Below are 21,923 nucleotides of genomic sequence, written 5' to 3'. Positions count from 1 at the left end.
GGCGAAAAGATCATTTTTGTGAAAAAATAAGATTTTTTATTTTTACGGCTCTGCATTATAAACTTCTGTGAAGCACTTGGTGGGTCAAAGTGCTCACCACACATCTAGATAAGTTCCTTAGGGGGTCTACTTTCCAAAATGGTGTCAGTTGTGGGGGGTTTCAACGTTTAGGCACATCAGGGGCTCTCCAAACGCGACATGGCGTCCCATCTCAATTCCAGGACAAATTGTACAACCACTTTTGGGGTCCATTCTCTCCTGTTACCCTTGGTAAAATAAAACAAATTGGAGCTGAAGTAAATTTTTTGTGAAAAAAAGTGAAATGTTCATTTTTATTTAAACATTCCAAAAATTGCTGTGAAACACCTGAAGGGTTAATAAACTTCTTGAATGTGGTTTTGAGCACCTTGAGGGGTGCAGTTTTTAGAATGGTGTCACACTTGGTTATTTTCTATCATATAGACCCCTCAAAATGACTTCAAATGTGATGTGGTCCCTAAAAAATATTGGTGTTGTAAAAATGAGAAATTGCTGGTCAACTTTTAACCCTTATAACTCCCTAACAAAAAAAAAAAATTTGGTTCCAAAATTGTGCTGATGTAAAGTAGACATGTGGGAAATGTTACTTATTAAGTATTTTGTGTGACATATCTCTGTGATTTAAGGGCATAAAAATTCAAAGTTGGAAAATTGCAAAATTTTCAAAATTTTCGCAAAATTTCTGTTTTTATGATTTAATAAAATGAGTATATGATTTAATCACATGCTTTTATACTGCAGCAATCATCCATCTTTTAATTATATTGATAATATCTTTTTTCAGACTGTATCATTTCAATTGATTCTTCTCTTGTGGTTTTTGTTACATTCAGATATGGTGTTACTGTCGGATGGCAGGCAGACAGGTTTTTTTTGGATCCGTAGGGAACGTCCTTCTGGTAAGTGAAATGCAAATACCAGGTTGTTCCAAACACAAAATTTCTCATATTGTAACTTCTTTAGAAAATGATCAGAAAATAGCACTGTTAACTTTTCAGAGGTAGATTCAGGTCGCCAATACAATTTTTGCTCCATCCAATAGACTGGGAGATTAGTAAACAATCTGGGAACCTGTTGAAGGTCATCAAACTTGGGAACCTGTTGAAGGTCATCAAACTTATCAGTGTCAGGACTGTGGATAACTATGTAATGGGCAATCTCTTTTTTGAATAAGTCGGTGCCCAAATACTTGAATAATGGCTTTTTGTTATCACAGTGCTGTGTCTCATATAGGTCTAGAAGATCAGACAGTGAAAAAGAAAACACAAAACTTCCATACCGTGACTCAGAATTCTTAAAGGCTGGAGAATTGGCAAATTGGTCTCTTATGTCCTGTTTGTACAGTGATAAGAAGCAAGGATGAAAATCCCCTTGTATGGACTGGTAAGCATCCTCAAAAGTTGTGTCGATATCCTCCTTAGAAATATGTGCACTCCAGAAGTTAAGGTCTTCAAAGTATTTTTTCCTACTACTTGCTCTGAAACATTCTGATTTCAGAATATCAGACATGCATTCTTCAATGGTGACATGTTGCACTTTTGTGATGGGAAATGGCACTTGCATATAATGGTATCCATGACTGATGTTCATGTATCTAAGCATAGCGTTTCCTGCTTCATTTATATACTGCTTTTGCTGAAGGATGGAACGAGCTTCATGAATTAGCAATAATTTATTTTCTTTTAAATATCCTTTTGATCCCATCCAGCCTGTAATTTCTTTAAGGTCACTATCCTGATGGCCTGCCATAGCTTTGCGGGTATATCCTTGCATATGTGTTGCCTAATTATACTTGTCAGTTGAATATAAGGGCTTGCCTGCCATACCTGTTTAATGATTAATCTAAGATAAAGAAACTGCAAGTGAAATAGGCAAGACAATAAAATATGTGCTTTCTGTGTGCAAAAATAAAAACAGAGATATGTGATTTGACCTCGTTGTTTCAGAAACATTGCAATGTGTTACACCAGCTATCACAAAGTTAAAGGGATTGTCCACTACTCGGAAAACAACCCCTTCTCAATCACTTTGTTTGTACATTTTGTTTAGGAGTCAAAAATAATAACATTCCTGCATGTAATTCCTTTCAGAAAAGGAAAAAGATGATTTTGTACTTTCACTTTTCTTTTATTCCTATAAAATATTTTTATTTTGCTTTTTTTTTTAATCCCACTGCAGGACCATACAAAATTTAAAGGGATTGTCTACTACTTGGATAATCCCTTGTCAATCACTAGGTTTCCTCCAAGTAAAATAATACTTTCCCTGACTCACGTGGCTCTCCCATGACCCACTAGATGGCAACCCTCATAGACGATGCACAGAAATCACTTCTCCGACATGTCAGATACGTGAAAAAAGGCCTTTATGGTTAAAATGCAGCAAAGAAACCACTAATTTGGACTGCAAACAAGAAGAGACTTGTTTAAGCCAATGTAGTAAGTTATTTTTAATGGTTTCAACACTCCAATTAATTATTGCTAAGTATTGATATGGTTTTAATCAAATACAAAGTTTGGACAATTATTCAGTGGAAATCTGTACTATGGTCTGATGAGTCAAATTAGAGATGTGCCAAGTCTTTGTAAGATGCATAAAAGGTGAGCAAATGATTTCTACATCTGTGGTTCCCACTATGAAGCATGGAGGGAGCGGTGATGGTGCTTTACTAATGACACTCGGTGATTTATTCCAAATTCAGTATAGAAATAGACTCTTCAGAGAGGAAGATGACTACAACGCTAGTGCCACCTACTGAAAGTAGCAAATCTAAAAGTCATTATCATCCCTTTTACGGACCTTGCGACATAACTTAGGATAAAAACCAAACCAGAATATCAATTTCCAGTTTCCGGTGGTGTTGCCCCTCCTCAGTGCAATGCATGATTTGCCTGTATGACCAGCCTCTGACAGTGGTCTAAGGGTTAATGTCTCTCCATTTTAGACATGTTGATCAACTTCTATGTGATCTACCCAGTCACATTAGTGTTGTCCTTGGTGCATTGTCTGACATAAATCCTGTATTCTTTGCCTTTCCCACCATTTTAATAGTTCATCATTTTTAATAATAAAAATTGAGAGTCCTCAGTAGTTGTCCTAATCACATCATAATGCATATGAAAATTATAGTATTGAATGGTAACTTCTAATGCCAGAGAGACAGAAGCTTCACTGTTCTGCTGACTGTACACAGGCTACCTGCAGAACAGCCCTACGTCCACTGACTGTAATCACTTCACGCATCTACTGGTCCGGCACACATCTCCAGCCCTGGACACATCCTTCCTCTCCAATTTTGTAGTAAACAGATGAGAAGCTATTTGGCTCCCCTGTGGTGAGCATGTGGCATAGTTCTCCCAATAATTCTGTATATACAGGTCATCCTTTTTTTACAAAACTATCAGGTATAAGTTCAGTAGTGGCTGGGATCAGAGAAAACTACAATCCCAATTCTTGATTAACCCCAATGCACAGCAATCAGTATCTACTCTTAGTTTGTCCTTTTTCCCTGTCAGCCCCAACATTGCGACCACCAAGTCTGACTGGAAAATGTTGACAACCTCAGGCATTCACCAGTTAAAGTTAGGCCCCATTTCCTTTGTCTATCTTGACCTCCACGATCTAGGCATACATTGGTTTCCTTCTTTTTCAGATGTTTAGAATGGTTCAGTTTGCTACTGAGCATATATGCGATAGCCAAGTCCTACATAGCAGAAAACTGCTGTCAGACATCTCTCCCAGAAAAGAGAAGGGTTGGGAATTTGAATTCAGGCTCTAGTCTTATCTTCCCAGGGATAATCTGTTGAAGAAGAGTCGAGAAAGACCCGCACACAAAAGATGGTCATCCGATCCTTTCGATATTCGCTTTCAGCAGATTTTAGTCTAAGGTAACTTTCACACGTCTAGTATTTGAGTCAAAACAAAAGAAAGTCAAAACCGCACCCTTTTCTTTATAGATTGAAGGTCTCAGCGGACACAAGGGTGCACGTCCAAAACCAGGGAGCCCATCCCAGACAGTACCAAAACCACAAAGAACAAAAAGGTTATATAACACAAAATACCAACGGATATCCAATAAAAACCATATAAATATATATATATATATATATATATATATATATATATATATAAATATCAATAAAACCCGATGGTGTCTGTGAGCAAAAAATAGTGATTAAACACTAAGACTAGAGAACTAAACCACAACCCAAACCCGGATAGCCAGAAAGGTGTGTCCACACAGAGAATTATTAAATATAAGCCTTTATTTATATTGGCAATAGGCACAAAGAAATTACTAAAATTCAATACATAGTACGCGAAAATAACAGGACAGTCAAAAAACATATATAAAAACAATTTAGGATATAGACGGGTGACCCTGGTAAAAATTGCTGGATATAATATATATATATTTCATTTGATGATAGCGAGAAAAAACAGTAAAAAGTATTATATAAAAATAAATAAAAAAATATAATATATTGTAAAGTGCACTACAAAAAACACACCAAAATTTCAAAAAATATATACTAAATATATATACTAAAATTAAAATTGTGCTGCTACAAAAAATAACAACAATAGTGTGCAAAAAGAAATCTCAAAGTACCACCAAGGCACAATACGTGCTATAATCAAGTGAATAAACAACACCGCTAAAAAGTGCACTGTGCTGTGTACCACCAGGGCACAATGTGTGCTACAATCAAGTAGAACGACAACACCACTAAAAAGTGCAATGTACTGTGTGCAAATCACGCTATCAATCAATGCACAAAGTGCCTACAGGTTATAATATGTTCCACAGACAGGTGGATTAACCACACGGCTGAGGTTCAATGTGCAATGTGCAAAATAATGCTATCGGCTAGTTCACAAGAGGTAATATATTGCTATCATATACCTTATACCAGAGGTCACTATGTCCCGTGAATCGCGCACCCCGACGCGCGTTTCGGAACACGTCCTTCGTCAGGGGGTGGTAACTTTCACACGTCTAGTATTTGAGTCAAAACAAAAGAAAGTCAAAACCGCACCCTTTTCTTTATAGATTGAAGGTCTCAGCGGACACAAGGGTGCACGTCCAAAACCAGGGAGCCCATCCCGGACAGTACCAAAACCACAAAGAACAAAAAGACAGCGCCACAATGGATGGTGAAAAAAATAAGAGCTTACATTTATTCTGCCTCCTGTAGCGACATTTCGGTCAACAGACTTGTCCTTTTGTTCTTTGACGTCCAGTGTTTGGTCAGTATTTCTCATCAGTAGGGTTGAGCGACTTTTAGTTTTTTAGGGTCGAGTCAGGTTTCGCGAAACCCGACTATCTCAAAAGTCGAGTCGAGTGGAATCGGCCGATTATCACGAAAAGTCGGGGATCGACCGAAACACGAAACCCAATGCAAGTCAATGGGGGAGCATAGTCGGCAGTGAGTGGAGGCCAGGAAAACACCTACAGTGCCCATTTTAATAGCAAAAACATCCATTCTTGTTACTGAAGCTTGTCAATCTTAATTTACCTTATAATAATAGTAAGGCATTGGAAATTGGGGGTCATTTGGCTAAAGTTGTGGGGGGTAGGGCTGGTTCAAGTATTTAGTGGGCCCAGGAAATCTGGACCACGTCACGGCAGTGGAGCAGGGAGAGGTAAGTATTTAAACTTTGCAAGTGCTGTGATCCTGAGCAAGCAGGGGCCCCACTCGTTGGCATTGGCACTGGCACAGGGCCCCTCAAAGTACGGCGGTGTGTTTGCACGGCGGGGGCGCCTCCCACCGGCAGCGACACTTTTGCGTACTATGAGGGGCCCTGTGCCAGTAACGTCGCCAACGAGTATTCCCCCCTCACCTGATGAAGGAACCTGCACTTTCATCTGCACCTTCCTCTTTGTCCCCGTGTAAGGTGGTATGGTATGCGGGAAGGGGAACCTGACTTTCAGCAGGGTCACATTCTGGCTGTGTAGCGTGCACGGGGAATGTAGCGTTATGGGTCAATGTACCAGCAGACTCATCTATCACTGGCTGGGCAATGGGCAGGATGAGGAGGAAACACAGATATAGGCCCAAATAATAAAGTGGGCTAAATGCAGTTTAAAATAGGTAACAGGACTAACCAGGGGACATTGCTTTGTTCAGTGGAGTACAACTGTAATGAGAGGCTGACACAGTGAGTAGGCCCAAATCAGTAAGTAGGCTAAATGCAGTTCAAAATTGGTAACAGAAGCAAACAGGCGGCACTGGTTTGTTCAGTGTAGGAGAACATCAAGGAGCGGCAGACACCGTTAGTAGGGCCAACAAAACAAGTAGGCCAAATGCAGTGTTATATTAAAAGCAATTTAACGAGAGCCTGAAGATAGAAGCTAGGGAAAGGCAACCTGGAGAACACCTTGGAGCGTAAGACACTGTTTGTAGAACCCAGACCCAACTTGTAGGCCTAATGCAGTGTTGTTTCAACAACTACTTAACAAGAGCTTGAAGATAGAAGCTAGGGAGAGGCACCCTGGAGAACACCTTGGAGCAGCAGACACCGTCTCTAGAACCCAGACCCAACTTGTAGGCCTAATGCAGTGTTGTTTCAACAACTACTTAACGAGAGCTTCAAGATAGAATCTAGGGAGAGGCAACCTGGAGAACACCTTGGAGCGGCAGACACCGTCTCTACAACCCAGACCCAACTTGTAGGCCTAATGCAGTGTTGTTTCAACAACTACTTAACGAGAGCCTGAAAATGGAATTTCAGGACAGGAAACCTGGAGAACAGCATGGAGCGGCAAACACTGTTAGTAGGCCCCAACCAAACTAGTAGCCCGACTGCAGTTGTTCGATTAAAAGACTATTTAACAAGAGCCTGAAGTTTGAAGCTCAGGAAAGGCAACCAGGAGAACACCTTGGAGCGGCAGACACTGTCTCTACAACCCAGACCCAACTTGTAGGCCTAATGCAGTGTTGTTTCAACAACTACTTAACGAGAGCCTGAAAATGGAATTTCAGGACAGGCAACCTGGAGAACAGCACGGAGCGGCATACACCGTTAGTAGGCCCCAACCAAACTAGTAGCCCGACTGCAGTTGTTCGATTAAAAAACTATTTAACAAGAGCCTGAAGAGGAAAGGCAACCAGGAGAACACCTTGGAGCGGCAGACACTGTTAGTAGGCCCCAACCAAACTAGTAGCCCCACTACAGTTGTTTGATTAAAAAACTATTTAACAAGAGCCTGAAGATTGAAGCTCAGGAAAGGCAACCAGGAGAACACCTTGGAGCGGCAGATACTGTTAGTAGGCCCCAACCAAACTAGTAGCCCCACTACAGTTGTTTGATTAAAAAACTATTTAACAAGAGCCTGAAGATTGAAGCTCATGAAAGGCAACCAGGAGAACACCTTGGAGCGGCAGACACTGTTAGTAGGCCCCAACCAAACTAGTAGCCCCACTGCAGTTGTTCGATTAAAAAACTATTTAACAAGAGCCTGAAGATTGAAGCTCAGGAAAGGCAACCAGGAGAACACCTTGGAGCGGCAGAAACCATCTCTACAACCCAGACCCAACTTGTAGGCCTAATGCAGTGTTGTTTCAACAACTACTTAACATTAGCTTCAAGATAGAAGCGAGGGAGAGGCAACAGAGAGAACACCTTGGAGCGGAAGACTCAGTTTGTAGACCACAACGAAACTTGTAGCCCCAATACATTGTTATAATTCTGACAAGCTGAAAATCAGCCTTTTTTTTTTTTTTTAAAGGAGGACAGCTGTATTAAGTGGCGCAGACAGACACTGCTAGTAGGCCTTACACCACAAAGTAGGCTCACTGCAGGATGAAAAAAAGTTACATGGGTACACGGTCAGCATTGGTGTGTTCAGCGGAGGACAAATGGAAGGAGGGACCGCAGACAGACTTAGTAGGCCTAAAATTTTAAAAAATAGGCTCAAAGCAGTTTGAATTATCTTGCAGGGGTACACAGGCAGCATTAGTGTGGTCAGCGGAGGACGATTGGAAGGAGTGTGTGACACAGTTAGTACTCCCAAAAAATAAATAGATGTTAATGTCTCGCAAAACAACAAAACCAAAAAACAAAAGGGTGGCATACTTAGGTACAGGGGTGGGCTCCTCTGCTGAGTTTCAGACATAGTAATTTGGCGCTAAGTATTTACTGGTGTCAATATAGGACACTGACCCTGACTACTTTAACTAGCATCATACATGTCAACAAATTGGTATTGTCAGTGCCAGGCATTGAAGGATGTCAGCACATAGACTAAACATTGATGGAGCTGTGAGAGATAATTTTGCAAGTGGTAGAGCAGTGTTTGAGCTGGTGGGGGGAAACTCTCTTGTGGCCGGTGGTACAGGCCCACCACCGCCAGAGACACTTTATTGTACTATGAGGGACCCAGTGGCAGTGCCGTCGACCAAAAACGGGCACACCCACCTCTTCTGACAAACGGCACTCTCACGGGTGCTTGCGCCAAGTGGCGAGACCACGGCCCCGTGGGGGGAAGTTAGCCCATTTAGGGAGGTGTAAACATGTTGTATGCTGGACAAACAGCTGCTGCAAATTAAGAGATTGGAACAGTCAGTAAGACCGTCCACAAGCGAGACCTTTTTATAGGAGAGCTAGTGTCAGCTGGGAAAGGTGGGGCAAAATAATTCAAAATCCATGAGTGGTTCATTTTAATGAAGGTTAGATCATCAACATTTTGGGTAGCCAGACGAGTCTTTTTTTCAGTCAATATTGAACCAGCAGCACTGAATACTCTTTCTGATAGCACACTAGCTGCTTGGCAAGCAAGCTCCTGCAATGCATATTCTGCCAATTCAGGCCAGGTGTCTATTTTGGATGCCCAGTAATCAAATGGGAATGACGGTTGAGGGAGAACATCGATAAGGGATGAAAAATAGTTAGTAACCATACTGGACAAATGTTGTCTCCTGTCACTTTGAATTGATGCTGCAGTACCTGTCCTGTCTGCGGTCATTGCGAAATCACTCCACAACCTGGTCAGAAAACCCCTCTGTCCAACGCCACTTCTGATTTGTGCACCTCTAACACCTCTGCCCTGTTGCCCCCTGCAGCTCGTGTGAGAACCATCACCGGCGCTGTGTGCTGGGAATGCCTGAATCAAACGGTCTACCAGAGTTGCTTGTTTGGCTGCTAATATTTGTTCGAGGTTCTCATGTGGCATGACATTTTGCAATTTGCCTTTATAGCGAGGATCAAGGAGGCATGCCAACCAGTAATCATCATCGGTCATCATTTTAATAATGCGTGGGTCCCTTTTGAGGATACGTAAGGCATAATCCGCCATGTGGGCCAAAGTTCCAGTTGTCAAATCTGCGGTTGTGCTGGGTTGAGGGGCAGTTTCAGTCAAATCTACGTCACTTGTCTCCCTCAAAAAACCTGAACCCGGCCTTGCAACGCCACCAGTTTCTATTGGCCCTGGAGAAGCTTCCTCATTCAAAAAATACTCATCCCCATCATCAATATCCTCGTCCTCCTCTTCTTCGCCCGCTACCTCGTCCTGTAGATTGCCCTGACCAGACAATGGCTGACTGTCATCAAGGCTATCCTCTTCCTCAGCTGCAGACGCCTGCTCCTTTATGTGCGTCAAACTTTGCATCAGCAGACGCATTAGGGGGATGTTCATGCTTATTATGGCGTTGTCTGCACTAACCAGCCGTGTGCATTCCTCAAAACACTGAAGGACTTGACACAGGTCTTGTACCTTCGACCACTGCACACCTGACAACTCCATGTCTGCCATCCAACTGCCTGCCCGTGTATGTGTATCCTCCCACAAATACATAACAGCACGCCTCTGTTCGCACAGTCTCTGAAGCATGTGCAGTGTGGAGTTCCACCTTGTTGCAACGTCGATGATTAGGCGATGCTGTTGAAGGTTCAAAGACCGCTGATGGTTCTGCATACGGGTGGAGTGCACGGGCGAACGGCGGATATGCGAGCAAAGTCTGCGCACTTTGAGGAGCAGGTCGGATAACCCTGGATAACTTTTCAGGAAGCACTGCACCACCAGGTTTAAGGTGTGAGCCAGGCAAGGAATGTGTTTCAGTTGGGAAAGGGAGATGGCAGCCATGAAATTCCTTCCGTTATCACTCACTACCTTGCCTGCCTCAAGATCTACAGTGCCCAGCCATGACTGAGTTTCTTTCTGCAAGAACTCGGACAGAACTTCTGCGGTGTGTCTGTTGTCGCCCAAACACTTCATTGCCAATACAGCCTGCTGACGCTTGCCACTAGCTGTCCCATAATGGGACACCTCGAGTGCAACATGGGCAGCTGCGGATGGAGTGGTTGTGCGACTGCGGTCTGTGGACGAGCTCTCGCTTCTGCAGGAGGACGAGGAGGAGGGGGGGCGGCAAACACCTACAGCCAACTGTTTCCTAGACCGTGGGAAAGGCAGAACTGTCCCAATATTGCTGTCCCCTGTGGACCCTGCATCCACCACATGCCGTGATGGACACATAACGTCCCTGGCCATGCCTACTGGTCCATGCATCTGTTGTCAGGTGCACCTTTGTACTCACAGATTGCCTGAGTGCATTGTTATGGCTGGCAATCAGGCAACACAGCGTGCAGTAATCAGCGCACATACAGAGATCTGGCAATAACCAAAAACAATAAGACGAGCTCTGAGACGTGGAATCTCTGTAGACTGCAGTACCTGATCTATCCTCACACAACTATAAGCAGCAGTGGATTGCGCCTATCACTACCTATGCAACTCGGCACTGCCTGAGGAGCTGACTAGCCTGAAGATAGAAATACAAGCCTGACTTACCTCAGAGAAATACCCCAAAGGAATAGGCAGCCCCCCACATATAATGACTGTTAGCAAGATGAAAAGACAAACGTAGGAATGAAATAGATTCAGCAAAGTGAGGCCCGATATTCTAGACAGAGCGAGGATAGCAAAGAGAACTATGCAGTCTACAAAAAACCCTAAAACGAAAACCACGCAAAGGGGCAAAAAGACCCACCGTGCCGAACTAACAGCACGGCGGTGCACCCCTTTGCTTCTCAGAGCTTCCAGCAAAAGTTAATAGCAAGCTGGACAGAAAAAACAGAAAACAAACTAGAAGCACTTATCTAGCAGAGCAGCAGACCCAAGGAAAGATGCAGTAGCTCAGATCCAACACTGGAACATTGACAAGGAGCAAGGAAGACAGACTCAGGTGGAGCTAAATAGCAAGGCAGCCAACGAGCTCACCAAAACACCTGAGGGAGGAAGCCCAGAGACTGCAATACCACTTGTGACCACAGAAGTGAACTCAGCCACAGAATTCCCAACAGTGCATGGACGATGCGGTCTTTTACATGCTGGTGGAGGGCTGGGATGGCTTTTCTCGAAAAGAAGTGTCGACTGGGTAGCTCGTAGCGTGGTACAGCATAGTCCATCAGGGCTTTAAAAGCTTCGCTTTCAACTAACCGGTAGGGCATCATCTCTAATGAGATTAGTCTAGCAATGTGGGCGTTCAAACCCTGTGTACGCGGATGCGAGGATGAGTACTTCCTTTTCCTAACGAGAGTCTCATGTAGGGTGAGCTGGACTGGAGAGCTGCATATGGTGGAACTAGCGGGGGTGCCGGTGGACATGGCAGACTGAGAGAGGGTTGGTGATGGTATTCTTGCTGGTGCCCTACATGCAGTGTTTCCTACTACGAAACTGGTGATTCCCTGACTGCTTTGGCCTGGCGACGAAACCTGCACATCTACTGCAGGTGGTGCGTGAAATGGTGGGCTTACAGTGAGGGAAGGGATGTAGCGTTGCTAACTAGCTTCATTGGCCGAGGGTGCTACAACCTTAAGGGACGTTTGGTAGTTAGTCCAGGCTTGCAAGTGCATGGTGGTTAAATGTCTATGCATGCAACTTGTATTTAGACTTTTAAGATTCTGACCTCTGCTTAAGGTAGTTGAACATTTTTGACAGATGACTTTACGCTGATCATTTTGATGTTGTTTAAAAAAATGCCAGACTGCACTCTTTCTACTATCGGATACCTTTTCAGGCATTGCAGACTGAGCTTCTTTAACCGGATGGCCACGCTGTCCTACAACTGGTTTTGGTTTTGCCAGGCGTTTTTGGCCAGATACAGGCCTGGCAGATGGAACCTGTTGCGATGTTGATGCCTGCTGCGGCTCCTCCTCCGCTTCAGAGCTACTGCCGCCTGCACCCTGTTCCCCCAATGGCTGCCAATCGGGGTCAACAACTGGGTCATCTATGACCTCCTCTTCTATCTCGTGTGAAACTTCGCCTGTGTCACCGTGTAAGCCGGTGGTATAGCGTTCGTGACAGGGCACAATAGTCTCATCAGGGTCTGATTCTGGATCAGTACACTGCGAGGGCAATGTTCTGGTCTGAGTCAGAGGAACAGCATAGTAATTGTTATGAACTGGTGATTTAGAACCACAATGGACCTGGTGGTTAAGAGCACTGAAAATTACCTGATAGTTACTAATAACATAGGACGAGCTCTGAGACGTGGGAACTCTGCTGACCGCAATCCCTAATCCTATCACACCACACTAGAGGTAGCCGTGGAGCGCTCCTGACCAGACCCTAGGCGCCTCGGGCACAGCCTGAGAAACTAGCTAGCCTGAAGATAGAAAAATAAGCCTACCTTGCCTCAGAGAAATTCCCCAAAGGAAAAGGCAGCCCCCCACATATAATGACTGAGTAAAGATGAAAATACAAACACAGCGATGAAATAGATTTTAGCAAAGTGAGGCCCGACTTACTGAATAGACCGAGGATAGGAAAGATAGCTTTGCGGTCAGCGCAAAAACCTACAAACAACCACGCAGAGGGCGCAAAAAGACCCTCCGCACCGACTAACGGTACGGAGGTGCTCCCTCTGCGTCCCAGAGCTTCCAGCAAGCAAAACAAACCAATATAGCAAGCTGGACAGAAAAAATAGCAAACAAAAGTAACACAAGCAGAACTTAGCTTATGCAGGGCAGACAGGCCACAAGAACGATCCAGGAGAGAGCAAGACCAATACTGGAACATTGACTGGAGGCCAGGAACAAAGAACTAGGTGGAGTTAAATAGAACAGCACCTAACGACTTAACCTCGTCACCTGAGGAAGGAAACTCAGAAGCCGCAGCCCCACTCACATCCACCAAAGGAAGCTCATGGACCGAACCAGCCGAAGTACCACTCATGACCACAGGAGGGAGCCTGACCACAGAATTCACAACAGTACCCCCCCCTTGAGGAGGGGTCACCGAACCCTCACCAGAGCCCCCAGGCCGACCAGGATGAGCCAAATGAAAGGCACGAACCAGATCGGCAGCATGAACATCAGAGGCAAAGACCCAGGAATTATCTTCCTGACCATAACCCTTCCACTTAACCAGGTACTGGAGTTTCCGTCTCGAAATACGAGAATCCAAAATCTTCTCCACTATATACTCCAACTCCCCCTCAACCAAAACCGGGGCAGGAGGATCAACGGATGGAACCACAGGTGCCACGTATCTCCGCAACAATGACCTATGGAATACATTATGGATGGAAAAAGAAGCTGGGAGGGTCAAACGAAAAGACACAGGATTAAGAACCTCAGAAATCCTATACGGACCAATGAAACGAGGCTTAAACTTAGGAGAGGAAACTTTCATAGGAATATAACGAGACGACAACCAAACCAAATCCCCAACACGAAGTCGGGGACCCACACAGCGCCTGCGGTTAGCAAAATGTTGAGCCTTCTCCTGGGACAATGTCAAATTGTCCACTACATGAGTCCAAATCTGCTGCAACCTATCCACCACAGTATCCACACCAGGACAGTCCGAAGACTCAACCTGCCCTGAAGAAAAACGAGGATGGAAACCAGAATTGCAGAAAAACGGCGAAACCAAAGTAGCCGAGCTGGCCCGATTATTAAGGGCGAACTCAGCCAACGGCAAAAAGGACACCCAATCATCCTGATCAGCAGAAACAAAGCATCTCAGATATGTTTCCAAGGTCTGATTGGTTCGTTCAGTTTGGCCATTTGTCTGAGGATGGAAAGCCCAGGAAAAAGACAAATCAATGCCCATCCTAGCACAAAAGGCTCGCCAAAACCTCGAAACAAACTGAGAACCTCTGTCAGAAACGATGTTCTCTGGAATGCCATGTAAACGAACCACATGCTGGAAAAACAATGGCACCAAATCAGAGGAGGAAGGCAATTTAGACAAGGGTACCAAATGGACCATCTTAGAGAAGCGATCACAAACCACCCAGATGACCGACATCTTTTGAGAGACGGGGAGATCCGAAATAAAATCCATAGAGATATGCGTCCTGGGCCTCTTCGGGACCGGCAAGGGCAAAAGCAACCCACTGGCACGAGAACAGCAGGGCTTAGCCCGAGCACAATTCCCACAGGACTGCACAAACGAACGCACATCCCGCGACAGAGACGGCCACCAAAAGAATCTAGCCACCAAATCTCTGGTACCAAAGAATTCCAGGATGACCAGCCAACACCGAACAATGAACCTCAGAGATAACTCTACTCATCCATTTATCAGGGACAAACAGTTTCTCCGCTGGGCAACGGTCAGGTCTATTAGCCTGAAATTTTTGCAGCACCCGCCGCAAATCAGGGGAGATGGCAGACAAAATTACCCCCTCTTTGAGAATACCCGCCGGCTCAGGCAAACCCGGAGAGTCGGACACAAAACTCCTAGACAGGGCATCCGCCTTCACATTCTTAGAGCCCGGAAGGTACGAAACCACAAAGTCAAAACGGGAGAAAAACAGCGACCAATGAGCCTGTCTAGGGTTCAACCGTTTGGCAGACTCGAGATAAGTCAAGTTCTTGTGATCAGTCAAGACCACCACGCGATGCTTAGCTCCTTCAAGCCAATGACGCCACTCCTCGAATGCCCACTTCATGGCCATCAACTCTCGATTGCCAACATCATAATTACGCTCAGCAGGCGAAAACTTCCTGGAAAAGAAGGCACATGGTTTCATCACCGAGCCATCAGAACTTCTTTGCGACAAAACAGCCCCTGCTCCAATCTCAGAAGCATCAACCTCGACCAGGAACGGGAGCGAATCATCTGGCTGGCACAACACAGGGGCAGAAGAAAAACAACGCTTCAACTCCTGAAAAGCTTCCACAGCAGCAGAAGACCAATTGACCACATCAGCACCCTTCTTGGTTAAATCACTCAACGGTTTAGCAATACTAGAAAAATTATTGATGAAGCGACGATAAAAATTAGCAAAGCCCAGGAACTTTTGCAGACTCTTCAGAGATGTCGGCTGAGTCCAATCATAAATGGCCTGAACTTTAACAGGGTCCATCTCGATAGTAGAAGGGGAAAAAATGAAACCCAAAAATTAAACCTTCTGAACACCAAAGAGACACTTTGACCCCTTCACAAACAAAGAATTCGCACGCAGGACCTGGAACACCATTCTAACCTGCTTCACGTGAGATTCCCAATCATCCGAGAAGACCAAAATGTCATCCAAATACACAATCAGGAATTTATCCAGGTACTCTCGGAAGATGTCATGCATAAAGGACTGAAATACTGATGGAGCATTGGAAAGCCCGAATGGCATAACCAGGTACTCAAAATGGCCCTCGGGCGTATTAAATGCTGTTTTCCATTCATCGCCCTGTTTAATACGCACAAGATTATACGCACCACGAAGATCTATCTTGGTGAACCAACTAGCCCCCTTAATCCGAGCAAACAAATCAGACAGCAGCGGCAAGGGGTACTGAAATTTGACTGTGATTTTATTTAGAAGGCGGTAATCAATACAAGGTCTCAACGAACCATCCTTCTTGGCCACAAAAAAGAACCCTGCTCCCAATGGCGACGACGACGGGCGAATATGACCCTTCTCCAAGGATTCCTTTACGTAACTCCGCATAGCGGCGTGCTCAGGCACAGACAAATTAAACAGTCAACCTTTAGGAAATTTACTACCAGGAATCAAATTGATAGCACAATCGCAATCCCTATGCGGAGGTAGGGCATTGGACTTGGGCTCATCAAATACATCCCGGTAATCTGACAAGAACTCTGGGACCTCAGAAGGGGTGGATGATGAAATAGACAGAAATGGAACATCACCATGTACCCCCTGACAACCCCAGCTGGACACAGACATAGATTTCCAATCCAATACTGGGTTATGGACTTGTAGCCATGGCAACCCCAACACGACCACATCATGCAGATTATGCAACACCAAAAAGCGAATATCCTCCTGATGCGCAGGAGCCATGCACATGGTCAGTTGGGTCCAGTACTGAGGCTTATTCTTGGCCAAAGGCGTAGCATCAATTTCTCTCAATGGAATAGGATACTGCAAGGGCTCCAAGAAAAACCCACAGCGCCTAGCATACTCCAAGTCCATCAAATTCAGGGCAGCGCCTGAATCCACAAATGCCATGACAGAATAGGATGACAAAGAGCAGATCAAAGTAACGGACAAAAGAAATTTCGACTGTACCGTACCAATGGTGGCAGACCTAGCGAACCGCTTAGTGCGCTTAGGACAATCGGAGATAGCATGAGTGGAATCACCACAGTAAAAACACAGCCCATTCCGACGTCTGTGTTCTTGCCGTTCAGCTCTGGTCAAAGTCCTACCACATTGCATAGGCTCAGGTTTATGCTCAGATAATACCGCCAAATGGTGCACAGTTTTACGCTCACGTAGGCGTCGATCGATCTGAATGGCCAAAGACATAGACTCATTCAGACCAGCAGGCATAGGAAATCCCACCATGACATCCTTAAGGGCTTCAGAGAGACCCTTTCTGAAAATTGCTGCCAGCGCACATTCATTCCATTGAGTGAGCACAGACCACTTCCTAAACTTCTGACAATATATCTCTACCTCATCCTGACCCTGACACAGAGCCAGCAATTTTTTCTCTGCCTGATCCACTGAATTAGGTTCATCATACAGCAATCCGAGCGCCAGAAAAAACGCATCAATATCACATAATGCAGGATCTCCTGGCGCAAGGGAAAATGCCCAGTCTTGAGGGTCGCCACGTAATAAAGAAATAATGATCTTAACTTGTTGAACTGGGTCACCAGAGGAGCGGGGTTTCAAAGCCAGAAACAGTTTACAATTATTTTTAAAACTCAGAAACTTAGCTCTATCTCCAGAAAACAAATCAGGAATAGGAATTCTAGGTTCTAACATAGAATTCTGAACCTCAAAGTCTTGAATATTTTGTACTCTTGCAGTGAGATGATCCACACAAGAAGACAGGCCTTTAATGTCCATCACTACACCTGTGTCCTGAACCACCCAAATGTCTAGGGGAAAATAAAGACAAAACACAGTGCAAAGAAAAAAAAATGGTCTCAGAACTTCTCTTTTCCCTCTATTGAGAAGCATTAGTACTTTAGGCCTCCAGTACTGTTATGAACTGGTGATTTAGAACCACAATGGACCTGGTGGTTAAGAGCACTGAAAATGACCTGATAGTTACTAATAACATAGGACGAGCTCTGAGACGTGGGAACTCTGCTGACCGCAATCCCTAATCCTATCACACCACACTAGAGGTAGCCGTGGAGCGCTCCTGACCAGACCTAGGCGCCTTGGGCACAGCCTGAGAAACTAGCTAGCCTGAAGATAGAAAAATAAGCCTACCTTGCCTCAGAGAAATTCCCCAAAGGAAAAGGCAGCCCCCCACATATAATGACTGAGTAAAGATGAAAATACAAACACAGAGATGAAATAGATTTTAGCAAAGTGAGGCCCGACTTACTGAATAGACCGAGGATAGGAAAGATAGCTTTGCGGTCAGCACAAAAACCTACAAACAACCACGCAGAGGGCGCAAAAAGACCCTCCGCACCGACTAACGGTACGGAGGTGCTCCCTCTGCGTCCCAGAGCTTCCAGCAAGCAAAACAAACCAATATAGCAAGCTGGACAGAAAAAATAGCAAACAAAAGTAACACAAGCAGAACTTAGCTTATGCAGGGCAGACAGGCCACAAGAATGATCCAGGAGAGAGCAAGACCAATACTGTAACATTGACTGGAAGCCAGGAACAAAGAACTAGGTGGAGTTAAATAGAACAGCACCTAACGACTTAACCTCGTCACCTGAGGAAGGAAACTCAGAAGCCGCAGCCCCACTCACATCCACCAAAGGAAGCTCATGGACAGAACCAGCCGAAGTACCACTCATGACCACAGGAGGGAGCCTGACCACAGAATTCACAACAAGTAATCTGGCTGTGGCTGTGCATCTGTGCACTCCATGTCCGATTCAACTTGTAATGGGCATGGCCTGTTAACTGTTTCACTTTCTAACCCAGGAACGGTATGTGTAAAGAGCTCCATGGAGTAACCCGTTGTGTTGCCTCACGCATCCTTCTCTGTTGTTCTTGGTGAAGAAGACAAAGAAGCGACTTTTTCCTGACCGTGAACATCCACTAACGACGCGCTGCTTTTACATTTAGCAGTTTCAGAAAAGGAGGCGAAAGAGCTAGAGGCTGAGTCAGCAAGGAAAGCCAAAACTTGTTCTTGCTGCTCCGGCTTTAAAAGCGGTTTTCCTACTCCCAGAAAAGGGAGTGTTCGAGGCCTTGTGTAGCCAGACGACGAACCTGGCTCAACAACTCGAGACTTAGGTGCTATATTGCTTTTCCCACGACCACCTGATGCTCCACCACCACTACCATCATTACCAGCTGGCAATGACCGCCCACGGCCACGACCTCTTCCACCAAACTTCCTCATTATTTGAAAAACGTAACCAAACTAACGGTATTTGTTACTGTAAAACCAGTTACAAGGTGAACTCAAACTTCTGTTGGATTTATATATCCCTTTATAGGTGTGTGAGACTGCAGGGAAAATCAGGCCCAATGTATAACAGTACACAGCTTCAGTGGCAGACAGATATGCCACTAACAGGACTGACGCTGATGCAGACACTACCAATAAAAATCTCCCCCTTTTTTATTTTTTCTGGGAGAATATTGAAGAAATGTGGCCCACTCTTATACAGTATATGTTCTGTGGCACATAATTAGAGACAGATGCCACACACAGCACTGACAATGAGGCAGAATTGCCAATCTTAATCTCCCACTACTTTTTTTTTTCAGGGAGAATTTAAAAGAAATCTGGCCCAGTATTACACACTAGGATTAATGTGGCACAAAATTTGAGACAGGTGGCACACACAGCACTGGCAATGAGGCAGAAATGCCAATCTTAATCTCCCACTATTTTTATTTTTTCAGGGAGAATTGAAAAGAAATCTGGCCCAGTATTACACACTAGGTTTAATGTGGCACAAAATTTGAGACAGGTGGCACACACAGCACTGGCAATGAGGCAGAATTGCCAATCTTAATCTCCCACTATTTTTATTTTTTCAGGGAGAATTGAAAAGAAATCTGGCCCAGTATTACACACTAGGTTTAATGTGGCACAAAATTTGAGACAGGTGGCACACACAGGAGTGGCACTGAAGCAGAAATGCCAATCTTAATCTCCCACTATTATTTTTTTTTTCAGGGAGAATTTAAAAGAAATCTGGCCCAGTATTACACATTAGGTTTAATGTGGCACAAAATTTGAGACAGGTGGCACACACAGGAGTGGCACTGAAGCAGAAATGCCAATCTTAATCTCCCACAAATTTTTTTTTTCAGGGAGAATTTAAAAGAAATCTGGCCCAGTATTACACACTAGGTTTAATGTGGCACAAAATTAGAGACAGATGCCACACATCGCACGGAGGCAAAATTGCCAAGCTTAATCTCCCACTCTTTTTTTTTTTATTTATGGGAGAATTGGCAAGAAATCAGGCCCACTGTTAGACTGTATGTTTTCTGTGCCAGAAAATGAGACACAGATGCCACACACAGGACTGCCACTGATACAGATTTGCCAATTTTAATCTGCACCCTTTTTTTTTTTCTTCAGGGAAACTAGTGAATAAATCTGGGCCACTGTATTAGAGTATATTTTCTGTGGCAAAAAGTGGCTTGAAGAGATATAACGAAACAACAACAAAAAAAAAGGGACTGTCCTACAATTACTATCTCCCTGCAGTAATCTCAGCAATGTATGGCAGGCAGCAATAACAAAGAGTGGACTGCTGCACAAAAAAGGAAAGGAAGGAAAGGAAAGGAGAAAGGAAGGAGCAACAGGATTTATGCTTTGAAAAAAGCAGTTGGTTTGCACAGCGGTGTACAAACAGCAATGCAGCTATCAGGGAGCCTTCTAGGGCAGCCCAATGAGCTACAGCGCTGAGGAAAAAAAATGTAGCCTCCACTGTCCCTGCAAACAAAAGGTGGTGTTGGACAGTGGAAATCGCTACAGCACAAGCGGTTTGGGGGTTAATGTACCCTGCCTAACGCTATCCCTGCTTCTGACGAAGCGGCAGCAACCTCTCCCTATACTCAGATCAGCAACAGTAAGATGGCGGTCGGCGGGAATGCCCCTTTATAGCCCCTGTGATGCCGCAGAAAGCAAGCCAATCACTGCAATGCCCTTCTCTAAGATGGTGGGGATTGAGACCTATGTCATCACGCTGCCCACACTCTGCGTCCACCTTCATTGGCTGAGAAATGGCGCTTTTCGCATCATTGAAACGTGACTTTGGTGCGAAAGTCGCGTACCGCATGGCCGACCCCACACAGGGATCAGGTCGGGTTTCATGAAACCCGACTTTGCCAAAAGTCGGCGACTTATGAAAATGACCGACCCGTTTTGCTCAACCCTACTCGTCAATATTTGTAAGCCAAAGTCAGGAGTGGAGCAATGAGAGGAAAAGTGTAATAGAAAAACGTCACCACTTCTTAATTTTTCACCCTCTTCTGGTTTTGGCTTGCAAATACTGATGTAAGCTACCATATTTTTCAGACTATAAGATGCATTTTTTAACTAGAAAGAATTGTTTAAAAATGTGTGTCTTATAGTCCTGAGGCAGCTTCCTGTGATGGAGAAGAGTGCTGACTCCGGGTGCTTCCTGATCACAGAGAGGGCTCCTGTCTCTCCTCCTGTCTGACACTGATCTTTGTGATCGGTTCAGAGCAGGAGAGGACGCTTACCATAACGGAGGCGACAGGACCTTCTGCACGAGTAATTCCAGGACCTTTTAGGTCATGTGACTAATCACATGATTTGAAAGGTGCTTGAGTTAATCAAGTGGAAGGTCCTGCAAATGTTCTGTTGCTGTAGCCTCCATTCTGGTCCAGATCAGGAACTGCAGGATGTGTAAATATATAGGTTGTGTCTACATGTGCATATAGTGTGCATGTAGCAGAGCTGTGTACATTGGGTACGGAAAGTAGTCAAACTCCTTTACATTTTTCACTCTTTGTTTCATTACAGCCATTTGGTAAATTCAAAAAAGGTCATTTTTTCACATTAATGTGACTAAAAGAAAACAGAAATGTAGAAATTTTTGCAAATGTATTAAAAACGAAAAACTGAAATATCACATGGTCATAAGTATTCAGACCCTTTGCTCAAACACTCATTTTTAAGTCACATGCTGTACATTTCCTTGTGATCTTGTGGTTCTACTCCTTCATTGGACTTGTGTTTAATGAAACTGGTAGGACTTAATTTGGAAACACCTGTCTATATAAGACCTCACAGCTCACAGTGCATGTCAGACCAAATGAGAATCGTGAGGTCAAAGGAACTGGCCATGGAGCTCAGAGACAGAATTGTGGCAAGGCATAGATCTGGTCAAGGTTACAAAAGAATTTCTGCAGTACTCAAGGTTCCAAAGAGCACAGTGGCCTCCATAATCCTTAAGTGGAAGAAGTTTGGGACCACCAGTAGTCTTCCTAGACCTGGCCATCCAGCCAAACTGAGCAATCTTTGGAGAAGAGCCTTGGTGAGAGAGATAAAGAAGA

The 21,923-nt window shown here is 44.5% G+C and overlaps 1 long non-coding RNA gene across 2 annotated transcripts in view; it reads left to right on the top strand.

The window, feature by feature from the left end:
* The first annotated feature begins 911 nt into the window (after positions 1–911).
* The window catches only part of LOC138671004 (uncharacterized), a 92,296-nt gene continuing 71,284 nt past the window's right edge, over positions 912–21,923 (top strand). Inside the window, exons 1-2 of one of the 2 annotated variants that reach the window (XR_011319409.1) lie at positions 912–938; positions 1,256–1,422. This is a non-coding gene — a long non-coding RNA (uncharacterized lncRNA). The remainder of the gene's footprint in view (positions 939–1,255; positions 1,423–21,923) is intronic. The other variant, XR_011319410.1, reaches the window with a different exon arrangement.

Source organism: Ranitomeya imitator, chromosome 3, assembly GCF_032444005.1.
Source record: "Ranitomeya imitator isolate aRanImi1 chromosome 3, aRanImi1.pri, whole genome shotgun sequence".
In the NCBI taxonomy this organism is placed as follows: domain Eukaryota; kingdom Metazoa; phylum Chordata; class Amphibia; order Anura; family Dendrobatidae; genus Ranitomeya; species Ranitomeya imitator.
This window is presented reverse-complemented; position numbering and strand designations above follow the sequence as displayed.